Below are 6,430 nucleotides of genomic sequence, written 5' to 3'. Positions count from 1 at the left end.
CTGCTTATTTCCTTCACATCTGAAGGGAGGGTGTTCCACAGGGTGGGCACCACTACCGAGAAGGCCCTCTGTCTGGTTCCCTGTAACCTCACTTCTCGCAATGAGGGAACCACCAGAAGGCCCTCGGCACTAGATCTCAGTGTCTGGGCTGAATGATGGGGGTGGAGACGCTCCTTCAGGTATACAGGACCAAGGCCATTTGGGGCTTTAAAGGTCAGCACCAACACTTTGAATTGTGCTCCAAAACGTACTGGTTGATAGATAGATACCCACTGACCACTTGGAAATTGCTGGAAATTGTTTTATCAATTGTAATTCCATATAATTCAAAGTGTAATGTAATAAGGTACAATGTAAGAAATAAAAGAAGCAATAAAACACCATTAAAATCAATTGGAATACCTAACACAATAGATGTACATAAAATCCACAAAACCTCTGTGGACCACCTGAATGATGCTTACATGTCATGGGTTGTCCACAGACCGCAGCTGGGAACCCCTTTTTCCAACAAATATTGGAAAAATGAGAAAGTGAGTGAGATGAAAATGGACAGATTTGTCCATCCCAGCCTTCAGGGTAAAGATCTTTAAACTGGCAGTCTCAAAATGTTCATCAGAACAAGATGACAGAGAGAGAAACGAGAGAGTGCAAATGTTGGGGTGTCTGTTCCAAGATTCATTCAGCCTCCCTCTAAGATCAAAACAGGGAAGGTGTCAGAAGCACCTCAGCATGACAAAGGATGAAATGTACTCAGATCTGAGCTCTTGTAGCATGACGGAGGTTGTTGGCCACTGTAAGTAGCTCAGAACACACGCTCAAGCGGACAAAACACACAACCCATTTGAATTGGGGCATGAGATAGAGCTCTCATGCAACCTGGTTTGAAAAATAACAAGGCAGATCTGAGCACAGGCCAAATAGCCGTCTCCAGAGCTGATAATATCACAACAACACAGAACGCCATAAAATAGTACATCTCAGATTTTCTTGGTTTCATTTATCGTGCAGAATCAGTCTTTCTAAAAAAATTAAAAAAGAACATGTGCAAAAGAGCTTCAAAGGGGATTGTGATTTTTGGGAAGTAACTCACTGTTGGCAGTGGCTGGCATAGAACAGCGGTTGAGAGACTGACATATAAATTAGGAAATTGCCAATTCAGATCTAATCTCTGCTGTGTTTGTCAGGTGGCCTTACAGGCAAGCCGCTTTTCTTGGCGTCAGTGGTTCTGTCTGCAATATGGAGATAATGACACTGGCCTATCTTTAATTCATTGATCCCTACAACATGGACAGGGAACCCCTGGGGGACAGGTCAAATGTAGCCTTCCAGGCATCTCTGTCTGACTCTCAGGATTTTTCCCAGGCAACAACTTCTTGGCAACCACAAGCCTCACCAGCCAGCCCTGCTTACCAACACGCTTTGAGTGTTTTTGCATGGCTGTGATCGGGGTGCCAAACATTGGGGGGAGGCAGGTAAGCACACACACCATTTGAAGGGCAATGCCCATCAACTTTTTGGGGGAGGCACCATCCTCAAATATTTTTTGTGTTGGCTGTGATGTATCCTGGAACTCCAACAACGTATCTTGCTTAACTTGGGTGGAGGATAGAGTGAGTGTCTGCAGAATCTAAGCCAAGGGTGGGGGGAGAAATTTAGCCGTGGACCAGTCCACTGTCCCTCAGACCTTGTGGTGGGCTGGAGAAGCAGCACCGGGGGGGGGGGGAGCTGGAAGAAGTGGCAAGGGGGGCAAGTAGTCCTCCCACCCCCAGTCTCTGCGCTTACCTTCCCAGGGGCTGCCACCACCACTGCTGCTTCTCGTGAGTAGCCAGAGTGAGCTTGTCCGCTCCGCTCTCTTGCCCACAGGAGCAACAGGGCAGGGGCGGCGGCGGACGGAAGGCAAGCGGTGCGAAAGGGCTGGCTCCAGAGAGGGGCTGCTTAAAATGGCGCTCAGCCAGCCCAACCCAGCCCCTTTCCTTCTCTAGGCAGGGCAGGAAGAAGCCAGGAGGAGGGAGGGAGGAGGAGGCGGCGCAGTGTGTGTGTTAGGGAGATGGGGGAAATGGAATGGCGCAGGTAGGGAAATAGCACAGCCTAAACAAACAGAATCCCCCCGCCAATCCACAGACAGTCCATGGGCCAGATCCTGAAGGCTATTGGGTCTGCTCTGGCCTGTGGGCCTTAGTTTGCCGGTCCCTGATCTAGGCTATTGTAAAAATCTATGTTGCTCCACGCACTTTGGCCTCTGACCCTGCCCACTACTGGTACATGGTGTTTGCCCAGAGGTTGCCCAGAAGATAAAGTGACCTTTGAGCTGAAAAAGGTTCCCCAGCCCTGTTCTTATGCAGACAGCCCTGAATATACTGTGGTACCTCGGGTTAAGTACTTAATTTGTTCCGGAGGTCCATTATTAACCTGAAACTGTTCTTAACCTGAAGCACCACTTTAGCTAATGGGGCCTCCTGCTGCTGCCGCGCCGCCAGAGCACGTTTTCTGTCCTCATCCTGAAGCAAAGTTCTTAACCTGAAGCACTATTTCTGGGTTAGCGGAGTCTGTAACCTGAAGCGTATGTAACCTGACATGTATGTAACCCGAGGTACCACTGTACTCTTTATTTTCTGTTGGTGCTAGTTTTTTCTTCTATTCCTAATCAACAAGGGTGTAGATAAAAGTAGAAACACAAGCACAGAGATTTCTAAACTTGGCTATGTGGGAAACAAAACAAAAACAGAAACTGGAGAAACTTCAATTCCCAATTTTCTTTTAAGGGTATTTAAAGGGATCTTGACCACACCCTGGGAAAAACTTTACAATGGCAAGAATGATTGGCAGTGAGGCAGATTGATTTGAAAGCTGGTAACCTCCCTCTCTTTAGAGGTTTGTAAGCAGAAGCTAGATGTTGTAGCAGCAGATTAATTTCCTGCCACCAGCAATGGGTTGGACCAGATGACCTTTGGAGGACCTTCCTATGAACCATATCAACTCTTCAGAGCAAAAAATGTTGACTTGCTCAGTTCAGTACAATTACACCTCTTGGTTTGATGCAATTACTGTTGTAAGGAAAAGCAAGCTTATTTAAGAGAGAACTTTAAAACTGTGCTTGATGGTTTTCCTCCAAGATTTACTTTAGCTTTACTGCAAAGCTCCCCCAAAACACTATGCAGCTTCCTTTTGAGTTGTTGGAATTCCATCACCACCCTTCCTTTGTTAAATATACTCAAAACAGCTCAGTGAATCACTGTGAGCAAGACTGTCAAACATCCAGCAGAAACTTGCCTAAGGCAAAAGCACATTTTTATTTATTTAAAATTGGGGGAGGGGGGGAAGAGAGGGAGGAAAGTTATCTTTCCCTCTCTAGTGAGTGTCTGCCTGTGAATGCCACAAACTTTCTGTATTTTATGGAGAAGCTGACTTCTCCACGACAGCAAAGGGGTCCTGCACTGCCTGTATCAACTCCCCCGCACTTTTCCAAGTAGGCAAGTTGGAAATACAGTTCATTGGAAGGGATCAACCACAATGAAATTTATGAGCGCAACTGTAGCAGAGGGGAAAGGAGGAAGGGAAGGAACATGCCTTACTCAAAGGCAGTGGCGTAGCGTGGGGGGTGCAGGGGGGCCCGGCCGCACCGGGCGCAACATCTGGGGGGGCGCACTCGCAGCTCTCTGCCCCTACCTGGCTCACTCACTCTCTCTCACTGCAGTGCTGGCTGTGCGAATCCGATCCGAGCCGCCGGGTCGCCACCCACTGTGGAGGGGAGGGTGCCAGGCGTGCGGTGCGGTGCGGAGAGAGAGCGAGGGACTATCTGGGGGAGGGACAGTGCAGCGGGGGGGGGCGCAAATTACTTGCCTTGCCCCGGGTTAGGGGGCGCAAATTACTTGCCTTGCCCCGGGTGCTGACAACCCACGCTACGCCACTGCTCAAACGCTTGCCCTTGTTTCTCTCAAACATGCAGGGCTGTATGCACATCATACCTTCAAAGCACATGACTTGCCTCTGCCAAAAGAGTCTGGAGAACTATAGCTTGTTAAGGGGGATCTGTGGGATCTGCAGTTCCCAAGATTCTTTGGGGAAAACCTTGCGCTTTAAATGGGTAGTGTGCGTGTAGTATGGACTCAAAGTGTTTTAAGAGTTGGAAAGGACTTTGAAAGGCGTTTAGGGCAACCCTCTTTCTCGGTGCAGGAATATACCAACTACAGCCAGGTAGAGAGCCTTTTACAGCTGAGGGTCACACCCTCGTGGTCATCTTTTAGGCGGCCACATGTCAGCAATGGGTGTGGCAAAAATAGGTGTGGTCTAACACATGGCATTCTCCATCCTCTGTCAAGGCAAGCAGGAAGTATTATCACAGTTCAAAGACAGTCAAGTGAGATAACTAGGGGAGCGTGCAGAGCTGGCCCCGTGAGGGGTGTGGAGAGAGAGAGAGAGAGAGAGAGAGAGTAAGTAACAAGCATAAATAATATTACCCCTGTCCTTAAGGTGCACTATATTCCCACATTCTCCTGATGTTCCTCATAGTCCCATGGTTCTGCCTACAGCTGTTGGATGCTATTTCCTTCCCAGTATGGAACCTTAAAAAACAAAATTGCTTCCTCCCTCTTCCTCCACACTTTCCCCATCGATTAAAATATGGAGCGGCGAAGAAGCAGCTACTTGCACTCTTAACAAATCCTACTAGATTAGCCAGAGTAAGAGATCAGAACATCAACCCAGAAGGACTTGATTAACAAGGCAGGTTTTAAAGCCAAGAGATCTGAAAGCCACATGTGGCGAAGTGTGCTTATACAGACTATAATTTTTACCTTGCGCTTAATGATGTAGAAAGGGCTAATAATTCTGGGTCACCTGTCTGCGCCAGACAGATAAGGAATTGCAAAATTATGTGAATGGTTCTTCCACAGTGTGTCACCAGCAAAGGCCTGAAGGCCCGCAAGCTTTATTCCACTCCCCATGAGATTTGTGCACTGATTTGTGCAACGGCAAACCCATCATTCACGGGAGGACCGTTTGTTCAGAATGATGCAGCTGCCTGTTTATTTCACAGGGCAGCTACGTCTCTGGACATCGGGCATGTGTCAAGATGAAAGCGCTCACAGGCCAAACTCTGTTTTGTCAGCTGAGGTCACAAAAGGCTCTGCAGCCAAGGGCAGCTTTCACACAGCCAGGCAAACTAGATGCAGGCCAAAAGCCAGGCAAACCAAAGCTCAGAGGCTTGGAGACTGAAAAGGAGTTTTAGGCAGCCACTGTATATACAAATACACATGTAGATGCAAACGTAATAAACAATTGCTATAATTTAAAAAGAGCACTACATCAGGATGGGATTAATTCTGTCCTCCAGGTCTCTCTATCTGGCCCTCGGGACTTTTCTCTCCAGGCCACTCCTCGCTTCACCCACATACCTCACTGGCCCAGGATATCTCTTCATACAGCCTAGGGATCTCTCTGGCCCTTAGAACTTCCTCACCAGCCCTGCTTCACACCTTCTCTGGGTGTTTTCTTGTGACTGGAATGTGCCCTTGAACTCTGGCAATGTCTCCTCCTGGTCTAGATGGGAGGCAGAAAGGGGTATGTGGAAGTGTGTGTAGAAACTGGTCTACTGTACAAAGGCAGTAGAGTGGTACCCTGGGTTAAGTACTTAATTCGTTCCGGAGGTCTGTTCTTAACCTGAAACTGTTCTTAACCACCACCTGAAGCACCACTTTAGCTAATGGGGCCTCCTGCTGCTGCCGCACTGCTGCTGCGTGATTTCTGTTCTCATCCTGAAGCAAAGTTCTTAACCCGAGGTACTATTTCTGGGTTAGCGGAGTCTGTAAACTGAAGTGTCTGTAACCTGAAGCATCTGTAACCCGAGGTACCACTGTATTTGCATCCTTTGCTCTGCCCATGTCCTCTTCTGGCCTCATCCACCAGTGGCATGTTGCACCTGGAAAGTTATCCACCTTAACACCCTGCTCTAAATCATTTCAAAGCATGAAAGAGCAAGAGGCAAACCCTTGCTCGCCATCCTCATGAGGCAGGAAAGTGAATCTCTTTTACACACACACACACACACACACACACACACACAAATTCTCTAGACCTATTTGTTTGCAGTTTAGCACACTTCAACCACGCTAGAGGGGCGTCTGCACTTGCAAACTCTACCCACTTTGGCCCAAAGGGGGAATGTCACTGTCGTTTTCAGATTCCCCACTATAGTGAATGTCGAGGTATGGATCCTGCAGCCAATGGGAAGCCATGTAAGCCGCGTTGGACATTTGGGTTCCAAGAACGTTTGCAAACCAGAACACTCAATTCCAAGTTTGCTGTGTTCAGGAGCCAAAATGTTCAGCTTGCAAGGTGTTCAGGACCCAAGGTACGACTGTACTAAAGCTGAGGGGGGTTTCCTTAAGAATGTGGCTTAGTGTGAGCTTTGCAGGGCCCCCTCCCCTGC

The 6,430-nt window shown here is 48.2% G+C and overlaps 1 long non-coding RNA gene across 1 annotated transcript; it reads right to left on the bottom strand.

Annotated features, from left to right (window-relative positions):
• Positions 1-964: 964 nt before the first annotated feature.
• Positions 965-6,137, bottom strand: LOC310669375. The gene is made up of 3 exons (XR_014507153.1): positions 6,077-6,137; positions 2,859-3,029; positions 965-1,018 (listed from the first exon to the last, which is right to left on the bottom strand). It is a non-coding gene; the product is annotated as an uncharacterized lncRNA (long non-coding RNA).
• Between the last annotated feature and the right edge of the window lie 293 nt (positions 6,138-6,430).

This window comes from Podarcis tiliguerta (genome assembly GCF_965153285.1).
Source record: "Podarcis tiliguerta genome assembly, chromosome: Z".
In the NCBI taxonomy this organism is placed as follows: Eukaryota; Metazoa; Chordata; class Lepidosauria; order Squamata; family Lacertidae; genus Podarcis; species Podarcis tiliguerta.
This window is presented reverse-complemented; position numbering and strand designations above follow the sequence as displayed.